At 38.2% G+C, this 12,412-nt stretch overlaps 1 pseudogene; it reads left to right on the top strand.

Annotated features, from left to right (window-relative positions):
• Positions 1–7,229: 7,229 nt before the first annotated feature.
• On the top strand, positions 7,230–11,425 carry LOC145164012 (uncharacterized; annotated as a pseudogene).
• Positions 11,426–12,412: the final 987 nt, after the last annotated feature.

Genomic DNA, 12,412 nt, shown 5'->3' with positions numbered 1-12,412 from the left:
AAAATCGGATGTCCAAGAGTATGCAAAAGATAGGCCCCAACCTTCCCCATATAGCTCAAAACATGAATTCCCGGAAATGCCCTGCAGGGCCTTGCGCGACCCGCGTGCTGCTGTGCGGGTGGGTTGCGCGGGTGGTGTCTGACATGGGCTTCTTTGAGATTATGGGCCTCCAAAGCATATCCCACAAGCCCAGAATGATTCCAATCACCTCCTAGCCCATTTTCTTCAACTATACACAGTTTCACATGTAAAAAGAAATATAAATGTGTACCAAATCGATTGAAATGATGTTACACGTAGGATACAATTGTCTTCCAGTAGAAACAACATTAAAAGTTGAACGCACTCCTGATGGAAAAATAAGGCATTGCCCAAATTATCAGTTTTGAAAAGAAAAAAAAAAGAAGAGAAAAGGGTAGCTCAAGTATAAATAAGAACATCCAAATAATCCTTGTTCAAAAAGCAAAACATGGGAAAGCAAATAATGTCTTCTTCAAACTTCTTATTTTTCTCTCTAGCTCTACTAACCATCACACTCTCCCCATACCAAATTATGTTTCTTCTTCTTTGGAAGAAACCAATGCTCTTCTTAAATGGAAATCAAGTCTTAAAATACCAAACAACTCCATGCTCTCTTCATGGGTTCCCCTCCATTTAAATTCTAGTGCATCAGTTCCATGCACTTCTTGGTTTGGAGTAGTTTGCAATGCTGATGAGAGCATTCAGAGGTTAAACCTCAGTACATCTGGCTTAAAGGGTAGGCTTCATCAAATTTCATTCTTATTGCTACACAGTCTTACTCATTTCCAGCTCAATGTCAACAAGTTTTTTGGCCCCATCCCAACAGAAATTAGACTCCTATCCAAACTTATCTATCTTGATTTTTCAGAGAATAAGTTTTCTGGTGTAATCCCACCTGAAATAGGAAACCTGCACCAGCTAACCACCTTGTACCTATACTCACCCAATATATCTGGCTCAATTCCTTCCTCATTGGGTAATTTAACATCTTTGAATGTCCTTCGTTTGCACCGTAATCAACTATCTGTTGGTGATTTTAGTGTCACCATGTCATTTTAAGTAACTGGAACTAACATGTGAGCTAAGGGGCTTCATGATTTATACTCTAATATATGTACGGGGTTGTGCGGAGTGCACGCATGTATAAGATCGAGTCATAAGCCGGTTCGATAACTAGTCGGGGGTCCGAGGGCAGCGCCCCCGGGTCCGTGGTTTCCAAAGGGGCAGCGCCCCTTTGGCGGGGTCTAGGGGCAGCGCCCCTAGCGGGGTCCAAGGGGCAGGTCCCGCTGCCAGGTCAGCGGGCAGGGTCGAGGGGCAGCTCCCCAAAACCTCACCGAATTTTGCATGTGGGAACATAATGGAAAACTCAATTTCTTGAGGGTGATTATGGTAAAACTAACGAAACTTGTTAGTTTTGGTAACCCTAATCCGGATTAATATTACTTGCTTCCAAAGAAACTAATGACGGCCCAACCATAATGAAACCCTAATCGTGTTTAATATATAAACAACTCTTCCTTTCCAGAAGGGGGACGTTCTTTAGTTCTTGTTTTTCATCACACATTCACAGAACCCTTTAGCATATTGGCTTACGTTTTCTGTGCCTAGAAACGTAAGTGTTCACTTGGATTATCCTAGGCTGAATTTCTTGTAACCCAGACATAGGGTAGAAATATCAGTTCGGAAAGTGATATGACGATCCAAGTTGGTATCTTGATCTCCACCACAAACCCTAAATTTCCCAACAATCGAACTGGTATTTTCTGTTTCTGGAGATGGGTGACTCAATCCGCGATATGACCACTAAGTTTGCCAAGTTGGAGAAGTTTGAAGGCGTCGATTTCAGGCGCTGGAAGAAAAAGATGCACTTCATGCTGACCACTCTGAAAGCAGCATACGTGCTGACTACTCCACGACCACCAGAGCCTGAGGAAGGTGTTGTTGAGACGGCTGAAGAGACAAGAAAGAGAGAGAAGTGGGATAACGATGACTACATCTGCAAAGGTCACATTCTGAACGGTATGTCTGATGCTTTATTTGATATCCATAGTGAAGCCTTGTGCGCCAAGGAGTTGTGGGATACCCTTGAACTGAAATACATTACTGAGGATGCTTCTAGCAAGAAGTTTCTGGTTAGTGACTTTAATAATTATAAGATGGAAGATTCAAGGTCTGTCACTGAACAGTACAATGAACTCCTTGGCATATACGGACAGTTTAAACTGCACAAAATGAATATGGATGAATCCATAGCTGTGTCCACTATCATTGACAAACTGCCTCCGTCCTGGAAAGACTTCAAACATAACTTGAAACATCAAAAGGAGGAACCGTCATTGGTTCAACTTGCTAGTCACATTCGTATTGAAGAATCTCTTCGTGCGAAGGAAAGTGACAAATCTGAAAAACCCAAAGGAAAAGTTGAACCTGGACAGACCTCGGTTCATATGGTTGAAAACAAACCAAGGAACTAGAACCACAAAGGACATGGCAAACGTAAGCAGGAACATGTCCCAGGCAACTCCAATAAAAAGAGAAAGGATCTGGTTTGTTGGAGGTGCAATCAAGTTGGGCATTGCAAGCGTGATTGTCGTGTGAATTTGGGCAATAATGGTGCTGGAAACAGTGGAGCCAATGGGAAAGTGAACGGGTCTTCGGCCCAAGTTAAAGGAGGTCAGTTTTTGACTAACTTTGATAATTCTAATCAGAATTATGTTTATTATGTTTCATTTATCCCTGAATCATTCTATGTGCAGGATGATGATGTTGCTTGGTGGATCGACTCCGGAGCAACGAACCATGTATGCAAGGATAAACGGATGTTTGAAACATTAACTCCGCTTGAAGATGGCTCGGTGCTGAAAATGGGAGACGATTCTTTTATTCCAATTTGTGGTTTAGGTGTCGTGTGTCTTGAATTTACTTTGGGAAAGACAATTAGGTTATTTGATGTTTTGTTTGTTCCCAAGATTCGCAAGAATCTTGTTAGCTCTAGTTGTTTGAATTCTGATGGTTTTAAACAAGTTATTGAGTCGGATAAGTTTGTTTTGTCTAAGGATGGAATGTTTGTTGGCTTTGGATATTTAAATAATAGAATGTTTCGTTTGAATATTGTTGACAAATTATTACTTGTTCAGAATTCTGCATTTGTATCGTCTGCTTCTAATGTTGATAAATCTATGCTTTGGCATGTAAGATTAGGTCATGTCAACTTTAGAAGGATGCATGAGATGTCAAAAGATGGATTAATTCCAGCCTTTGATATGACATCTGATAAATGTAAAACATGCATGCTTACAAAAGTGACAAAACAGCCCTTTCCTAGTGTCACTAGAAATTCAGCTGTTTTAGAACTTGTACACACTGACCTGTGTGATTTTCATTCCACTCCTTCTTTAGGGAATAAAAAGTATGTAGTCACTTTTATTGATGACTGCACTCGGTTTTGCTATGTGTATTTGTTGCACTCTAAGGATGAAGCCTTAGATAAATTCAAAATATACAAAACCGAGGTGGAATTGCAATTGGGCATTCCGGTTAATTGTCTCAGGACTGATAGGGGAGGTGAATATATGGATCCCATATACTTCCAGTCAGTGGGTATCATTCATGAGACCACGACACCTTACACGCCTCAACAGAATGGCATTGTTGAACGCAAAAATCGAGTTTTAAAGGAAATGGTAAACTCGATGCTGTCTTACTTGGGATTGAGTGAAGGATTCTGGGGAGAGGCCATGTTAACGGCCTGCTATTTGTTAAATAGGGTTCCAAATAAAAGGAACAAAACAGTCCCATATGAACTTTGGTTCAAGAAAAAGCCGAATTTGAGTTATTTTCGGGTTTGGGGATGTCGGGCAGTTGTAAAACTTACCGAGCCCAAAAAGAAAATTTTGGGAGAACATGGAATTGATTGCATATTCATTGGATATGCTGAACATTCCAAGGCATATAGGTTTTATGTAATAGAACCTAATGATTCGGTTTCAATTAACACTGTTATCGAATCGCGAGACGCAATTTTTGATGAGATGAGGTTTTCATCGATTCAAAGGCTTAAGGATCTGACTTTTGATGCTAATAAAGAGCAAAATTCAGAAAGTCAAGATGGTGGTATCGTGCAAGAACCACAAGATATTCGTAGAAGCAAAAAAGGTCAAGTTGCGAAAAATTTCGGATCCGACTTCCAACTGTACTTGGTGGAAGGTTCAAGGGATGAAATTAATCTTGAATACTCTTATTGCTATAGTATTGAAGATGATCCTAAGACTTATCAAGAGGCCATGGAGTCTCATGATAGTGCTTTTTGAAAGGAAGCAATTGATGATGAAATGTCATCAATTCTTGAGAACAATACATGGGTGTTGTCTGATTTGCCTCCGGGTTCTAAACCTCTTGGTTGCAAATGGATTTTCAAAAAGAAAATGAATGTTAATGGGACTATTGACAAATTCAAATCCCGGTTAGTCATTCAAGGTTTTAGACAAAAAGCCGGTATTGACTATTTTGATACGTATGCTCCAGTTGCACGCATTTCTACTATTAGATTGTTGGTTGCCTTGGCAAGTATCCACAATCTGGTTATTCACCAAATGGATGTGAAAACAACCTTTTTAAATGGTGATCTTGACGAGGAAGTTTACATGAAACAACCAGAAGGTTTCATTATACCCGGTAAAGAGCATATGGTTTGCAAACTTGTCAAATCTTTGTATGGGCTGAAACAAGCGCCTAAACAATGGCATCAAAAATTTGATAGGTGATTTTGTCTTTTGGTTTCAAGACAAACCAATGTGACAAATGTGTTTATAGTAGATTTGATGATGCTACTAGAGCTGGAGTGATCATTTGCTTATATGTAGATGACATGTTGATTTTTGGTACCGACCAAAATCAAGTGGATGAGAAAAAGAAATTGTTGTCCTCCAAGTTTTCCATGAAAGATTTAGGAGAGGCTGATGTAATTCTTGGAATAAGAATTAAGAGGATGAACAAAGGATTGGTAATGATTCAAAGTCATTATATTGAGAAAATTCTCAAGCGATTTAATTTTACCGAGTGTTCTCCTGTGAGTACTCCTATGGACCCAAGTGTGAAATTAATGCCAAATAATGGTATTCCCATTTCACAGTTGGAATACTCTAAGGCTATTGGTAGCTTGATGTATGCCATGACAAGTACTAGACCTGATATTGCGTTTGCTGTGGGTAAGTTGAGCAGGTACACTAGCAATCCTAGTGCTCAACATTGGCAAGCAGTGAATAGAGTGTTTAAGTATCTCAAGGGAACCATGAATTATGGTTTGAGTTACTTGGGGAGTCCTTCGGTTTTAGAAGGTCATTCAGATGCAAGTTGGATTACCAACATGGAGGACCATTCCTCAACTTCTGGTTGGGTATTCTTGCTTGGGGGAGGTGCCATTTCTTGGGCTTCCAAGAAGCAATCTTGTATTACAAACTCGACAATGGAATCTGAGTTTGTTGCGTTAGCAGGTGCTGGTAAAGAAGCAGAGTGGCTAAGGAATTTGGTTTATGAGATTCCTTTGTGGTCTAAACGGATAGCACCTATTTTTATCCTTTGTGATAGTGCTGCGGCTTTGGCTAAGGCATATAGCCAGGTTTATAATGGCAAGTCTAGACACCTAGGTGTTAGACATAGTATGATTAGAGAACTAATCATGAATGGTGTGATTTCGGTTGAGTTTGTGAAATCGCAACAAAATTTGGCAGATCACTTGACTAAAGGTCTGACAAGAGACTTAGTGCACAAGTCTGTAATCGGGATGGGATTAAAGTCCATTTAATTCTATAATGATGAGACACCCAATTCCCCCCTAATATAATGTTAGGAGTTGAATTCAATGTGGAAAGCTCATACTTATAGATTGGAACACATGAAGTACTCATCCCAGGTATGTGTTCGGTTCTGCTAGTTAGCCAGGTTGAAGTTTAACTTCTTAATAATTCCTTTGATAGATGTATGTGCATATACATGGAAAGGAGTTACCTACGTGATTGTGAAGTGTAGCCGCATTTCAAGAGGTTGTGGACTTGACCTTGATACGATCATGAGAGGATTGGGACACACGGCTTTATAATAGTGTCAAGTTGTATTATGCTAGAAATTCAATAAACTAGTATGTATTTTACTTTCTGGTATTCAAATGGGTTGATGGGTTCAATTCTTAGAACACCCTGATTCTCGAGTATTTGCAAGTGTATGATACTAAGTGGAAATTCAATCGTTTCGATATTTTCATTATGTATTAGTTTGGTTTGTTGTTGATAAGGTTATGTTTGTTCAAGGGTTACACTAATATGGGGGAGGATTGGCTCCACCTCAGGGTGTGGTGTTCCTGGTGCGGTGAATGCTCCACCTCACCATCACCGCATTGTGTGGTATTAGTATTCCTTACAATCTTAGCTTGGCTCAATGTTGCATTGGCTCTTCACAGGTATTCGATTCTACCATCTGGTTTGCATGCTTCACTCACTTGTACCATGCAACTTCTCCATTCACTGTTATTTGTATAATCAATAAATATACAAACTAAATATAATTTATATACTAACGTACATTTGCCTCCAAGGAAGGTCTGGCTTCATAAACTTACAAGTGACTCAAGCTTCTTCTTTGACACCATATATAGAGAAAACTCATTCATTCACCAGTGATTGAAGCAATTCATAGGATTTGGTTGGCCCAGAAGAGTAAAACGAAGAAAGCTCTCTCCTTAATGTGGGCTTTGGTTACTTGTACAGTACATAATTTGAAGCAAGGAGCCAATGAATAAGATTTGACCTTCAAATATTAACCTTGTTTTCTTTTTCTTTCATAAAGACTTATTCATTGTATAAGTTTCACGGTTGTAAGTTTTCTACAATTCATTAAATTCAGAATTTATTAAAAATTTGTATGGTACGTAATTTGAGACAATAGTAATCGAAATCAGTTTCATTTCGAACCAACTATACACAGTTTCACATGTAAAAAGAAATATAAATGTGTACCAAATCGATTGAAATGATGTTACACGTAGGATACAATTGTCTTCCAATAGAAACACCATTAAAAGTTGAACGCACTCCTGATGGAAAAATAAGGCATTGCCCAAATTATCGGTTTTGAAAAGAAAAAAAAAAGAAGAGAAAAGGGTAGCTCAAGTATAAATAAGAACATGCAAATAATCCTTGTTCAAAAAGCAAAACATGGGAAAGCAAATAATGTCTTCTTCAAACTTCTTATTTTTCTCTCTAGCTCTACTAACCATCACACTCTCCCCCATACCAAATTATGTTTCTTCTTCTTTGGAAGAAACCAATGCTCTTCTTAAATGGAAATCAAGTCTTAAAATACCAAACAACTCCATGCTCTCTTCATGGGTTCCCCTCCATTTAAATTCTAGTGCATCAGTTCCATGCATTTCTTGGTTTGGAGTAGTTTGCAATGCTGATGAGAGCATTCAGAGGCTAAACCTCAGTACATCTGGCTTAAAGGGTAGGCTTCATCAATTTTCATTCTTATTGCTGCACAGTCTTACTCATTTCCAGCTCATCCATGCTCTCTTCATGGGTTCCCCTCCATTTAAATTCTAGTGCATCAGTTCCATGCACTTCTTGGTTTGGAGTAGTTTCCAATGCTGATGAGAGCATTCAGAGGCTAAACCTCAGTACATCTGGCTTAAAGGGTAGGCTTCATCAATTTTCATTCTTATTGCTACACAATCTTACTCATTTCCAGCTCAATGTCAACAAGTTTTTTGGCCCCATCCCAGCAGAAATTAGACTCCTATCCAAACTTATCTATCTTGATTTTTCAGAGAATAAGTTTTCTGGTGTAATCCCACCTGAAATAGGAAACCTGCACCAGCTAACCACCTTGTACCTATACTCAACCAATATATCTGGCTCAATTCCTTCCTCATTGGGTAATTTAACATATTTGAATGTCCTTCGTTTGCACCGTAATCAACTCTCTGTTGGTGATTTTAGTGTCACCATGTCATTTTAAGTAACTGGAACTAACAAGTGAGCTAAGGGACTTCATGATTTATACTCTAATATATGTACGGGGTTGTGCGGAGTGCACGCATGTATAAGATCGATTCATAAGCCGGTTCGACGACTAGTCAGGGGTCCGAGGTTTCTAAAGGGGCAGCGCCCCTAGCGGGGTCCAAGGGGAAGGTCCCGCTGCCAGGTCAGCGGGCAGGGTCGAGGGGCAGCGCCCCAAAACCTCACCAAATTTTGCATGTGGGAACATAATGGAAAACTCAATTTCTTGAGGGTGATTATGGTAAAACTAACGAAACTCGTTAGTTTTGGTAACCCTAATCCGGATTAATATTACTTGCTTCCAAAGGAACTAATGACGGCCCAACCCTAATGAAACCCTAATCGTGTTCTATATATAAACAACTCTTCCTTTCCAGAAAGGGGACGTTCTTTAGCTCTCGTTTTTCATCACACATTCATAGAACCCTTTAGCATATTGGCTTACGTTTTCTGTGTCTAGAAATGTAAGTGTCCACTTGGATTATCCTAGGCTGAATTTCTTGTAACCCAGGCATAAGGTAGAAATATCAGTTCGTAAAGTGATATTACAATCCAAGTTGGTATCCAGATCTCCACCACAAACCCTAAATTTCCCAACACTCTCTGGTCCCATTCCTACTGAACTTGGGAATTTGAAGTCTCTTATTTGTCTTGATTTGAGCCACAATCAACTTAGTAGTTCTATTCCTTCATCATTGGGTAATTTGACATCTTTGGATATCCTATATTTGCACCAAAATCAGCTCTCTGGTCCCATTCCTATTGAACCTGGGAATTTGATGTCTCTCACTGATCTTGCGATGAGTCACAATCAACTCTCTGGTCCCATTCCTATTGAAATTGGGAATTTGAAGTCTCTCATTGGTCTTGCAATGAGTGACAATCAGCTTAGTGGTTCTATTCCTTCATCATTGGGTGATTTGACTTCTTTGAAAATCCTTCATTTGTTCCAAAATCAACTCTCTGGTCACGTTCCTATTGAACTTGGGAATTTGAAGTCTCTCATTTATCTTGCTGTGTTTCATAATCAACTTAGTGGTTCTATTCCTTCATCTTTCGGTGATTTGACATCTTTGATTTACCTTCATCTGGACCAGAATCAACTCTCTCTTTGGTCTCATTCCTTCATTAAACCTCAGCAACATAGAGGGTCTGTTTCTTCATGACAATCAATTATCTGGTTCGATTCCACAAGGATTGGGAAAGGGAGACGTGCTTGAGCTGTCACATAATCATTTTTTTGGCCATTTGCCTGAAGATTTGTGCCACGGGGGAAAGCTTGAAAAGTTAATAGTAACTGGTAATCAACTCACTGGCCTATTCCAAGAGGCTTGCGGAATTGTCCTAGCTTAATTAGGGCTGGTTTTGATCATAATCAATTCAATGGAGATATATCCAATAGCTTTGGTATCTATCCACGCTTAAACTTTCTTGATATCAGTCACAATAATTTTCACGGGCAGCTTTCTCAAAATTGGAGTAAATGCAAGAATTTAACAACCATAGTGATGGCCTATAACAACATCAGTGGTAACATACCACCAGAGTTTGCACATTCAACTCAACTACAAAGGCTTGATCTTTCTTCCAATAATTTGGTAGGTGAAATCCCAAAGGAGTTTGGGAAGATGAAAAGTATGTTGAATTTGTCCTTGGCTAATAACCAACTTTTAGGTATTATACCTCCACAGCTCGGATCTTTAGAACTCCTTGAAGTACTTGATCTATCTACAAATAGATTGAATGGGTCAATACCAACAAGTATTAGTCAACTTGATCTATCCTTGATGTACTTTTGTCGCCGCTAATTATCTTTTTCCTCGTAGTGCATATCCACTACTTGAATCTTAGTAATAACAAGCTTAGTGAGAAAATTCCATCCGAAATTGGTAAATTAGTTCAATTTACAGAAGTTGTTAATCTCAGAATTTCCTCACAGAAGAGATACCATCTGAAGTTCAAGGTTTGAAAAATCTACAAAAGTTGAATCTTTCTCACAATAGACTATTTGGTTCAATTCCTAACGATTTTACAAGTTTGCCTAGTGGGATTGACATTGACCTGTCCATAAATAAGCTCACAGGTCTAGTTCCGCTTTGCTCCAACTTTGTGAATGCATCCTTACAAGGTAATCCAGGTTTGTGTGGAAATTTTACAGGACTAAAATTATGTCCAAGTCAAATCCTGAAGAAGAAAAATGATCCCTTTCATCATCAACTCATCCTAGTAATTATGCTCCCTCTTATCGGGGTACTTTTACTTGGTTTATTCATGTGTGGCCTCATTGCTTATCGAAAATAAAAGAGACTTTCTCCACAGAAACCATTGGACAAAGAAGGTGATTATTTCTCCATAACAAGTTTCAATGGAGGAGTAGTGTATGATGACATCTTGAAAGCAACGAATATATTTGATGAAGCATACTCTATTGGGACCAGAGGATATGGGACTGTGTACAAAGCCTAGCTACAACCTAACAATGTTGTAGCTGTTAAGAAACTTCACTCATCATGTGAGAATGTTGATCATAATGGATTCCTTAATGAGATACGAGCATTAACAAACATAAGGCATCGAAACATAGTAAAACTTTATGGATATTGCGCACATGCCCGCCACTCATTTTTGATTGATGAATACCTTGAAAAGGGAAGCCTTGGATCAATCTTAAGAAGTGATGTTTTAGTAACAGAACTAGATTGGTTGAAAAGGGTAAATATTGTAAAGGCTGTAGCTAATGGTTTGGATTATATGCATCACGACTGCTCACCTCCTATAATTCATAGAGACATTTCCATTGCCAACATCCTTCTTGATTCTGATTATGAGGCACATATTTCTGATTTTGGCACATCCAAGCTTTTAAAGCTAGACTCATCCAATTGGACCGCAATTGCAGACACCTATGGCTATATCACGCCAGGTAAATTGATTTTCTGATGTTAGTTCTACATTTTCTTAAGTTTCGTGATATATATGAATAAGTATATGTACATATATGTATCTATGTTAGAATCTTGTGAGGTTGATATAACTCTTTTTTCTTCTTATCTCATGTATCCTTGGATGTAGAGCTTGCTTATACAATGGTCGTGACCGATAAATGTGATGTGTATAGCTTTGGGATTATTGCACTAGAAGTGATAATGGGAAAGCATCCTGGTGAACTACCAACATTGTCTGCTGATTATCTGGTGTCATCAAATGTTGGAGATAGTCGTATTCCACTACCTTCACCACAAGTCGAGAAAAAAGTGAATTTGGTACTGAATCTCTCAAGAGCATTTTTGAACTCGAATCCAAAAGAAAGGCCAACAATGCGCCAAGCTTCAAATCTGTTGATGAAGGCTTGATATTATTGTACTTTCAATGTTATTTGCTTTTTTGTCATGTTCGCTACATGCATCCTGATAATATGTATTTGTTTAAATGCCTTTTTGTTATGAAAGTTCTCATATCTTTTTCTTAAATCATTACGTAGTACATTAACAAATAAGTCAGTGAAGATTGCTATCCTTTTAGAACTTCACTTCTGGAAATCTAGTATTAGTCAAGAACAAATTTGTCGTACTATACTCTTTTATGTGAAGTTTAACAAGTTTTACCATTACTTGGATTTCCCGTAAATGTAAAATGTACCAAAAATAACATTAGTAAATTAATTATATACAATAAATTGTTTTCTATAACTTATGTCAAATAGATGAAGGCTCAAATACAAACACCAATAGAACATTAAACAATATATAGAGAGAATATTTACATATTTTATCAGTTACAATTCATCTTAACTCTTAATAGAAAGTTGTTCCTGTCTCTTTTTCAATTATCCTGCTTATAGTGTTTTAAATTTGATTACACACAATTGGGTTGTTAAACGGAATAGAATATGTAGCACTAGAAAAGCTAACAGGGTACCCATCGTTCTGCTTACTCTCTTTGTCCCAGAGGTCAAACATGACTTTTTTTATACATAAAATCAATTAATGTTATATCCATGTCATGCCATATCATGTTGCCTTGATATTTTTATTCAAGTTATATAATATTTGAATATTGCAAAATGAATAGGTTGAGATTGCAATCGTGAGTTGTAGAGATCTTAATTCGGAAGAATCACCATCAAAAGTTGACCAATAAACAACAAATTATCATAGCCATTAATGCACTAAGCAAGGTTTAGGCTCATACGTACATTTACATATATGTATGGATAATGCAATCTTACAAAATGGCACCCGTAGTTTGATGGATCCTCGAAACTATTCATACCAATTAAGGCAAATATATATAAAAGCTTCTTCATCTCAATATTTCTTCCATGACTATTGGGAGAACCA

This window comes from Lactuca virosa, chromosome 3 (genome assembly GCF_052849685.1).
Source record: "Lactuca virosa cultivar CGN04683 chromosome 3, Lactuca_virosa_CGN04683_v6, whole genome shotgun sequence".
Classification (NCBI taxonomy): Eukaryota; Viridiplantae; Streptophyta; class Magnoliopsida; order Asterales; family Asteraceae; genus Lactuca; species Lactuca virosa.
This window is presented reverse-complemented; position numbering and strand designations above follow the sequence as displayed.